At 65.0% G+C, this 652-nt stretch overlaps 1 protein-coding gene across 1 annotated transcript in view; it reads left to right on the forward strand.

The window, feature by feature from the left end:
• Nucleotides 1-652, forward strand: part of MAST1 (microtubule associated serine/threonine kinase 1) — a 49,330-nt gene that overhangs the window by 10,568 nt on the left and 38,110 nt on the right. The gene's annotated exons all lie outside the window — the stretch shown is intronic.

Raw genomic sequence — 652 nt, forward strand, 5'->3', positions numbered from 1 at the left:
GGCCGGAGGGCGGGGCCCGGGATGCCACTCTGGGTCCAGCTGCGCCAGAGGTGCCCGCGCTGCGCCTTCCCGCTGGGGATGGGGTTGAATGGGGGGCTGTGTGGGCCCAAGCTGGGGGGACTGCATGCCGGAGAAGACGGGCGCGGGGAGGGGTGCACCGGGTGGGGGGCTTCGGCGCCTTTGTCTGCTGGCGCTGTGGACTTCTGCAGCCCGAAGGGGGTAGGAGGGAAAGGAGAGGGTGGGGGGCTTCGCACCCTCAGAACAATAGCCGCAGCCTACACCCCCTCCCGTGCCGCGTGCTTCTGGACAGGCTCATATGCCCAGTCACTGCGGCTGGGGGTGAGGGAGATGGAGGGGCTGGGGGCCCCCCCCTCTTCGGAGCCGAGGTCCTCAGAGAAAGAAAAAAGGGGGGGCTTTATCATAGCCAAGACCCCTCCCCAAAAAACAGCCTCACATCGAAAATAGTGACACGCAGCGTCACGCACGACATGATGTCACACACACAGACACACACAGCAGCCTAGTGGCCCAGATACCCGGGGAGGCGTCATGCATGCCAAGAGCGGCAGTTTCTGGCAGAGTCAGGCACAGAGAAACGGGGGCACCCTCAGTGTCACACACAGGCACGTACACCCACAGGCACAGCGTCGTG

The sequence above is a fragment of the Tupaia chinensis genome, unplaced genomic scaffold (genome assembly GCF_000334495.1).
Source record: "Tupaia chinensis unplaced genomic scaffold, TupChi_1.0 Scaffold138060_1, whole genome shotgun sequence".
Classification (NCBI taxonomy): Eukaryota; Metazoa; Chordata; class Mammalia; order Scandentia; family Tupaiidae; genus Tupaia; species Tupaia belangeri.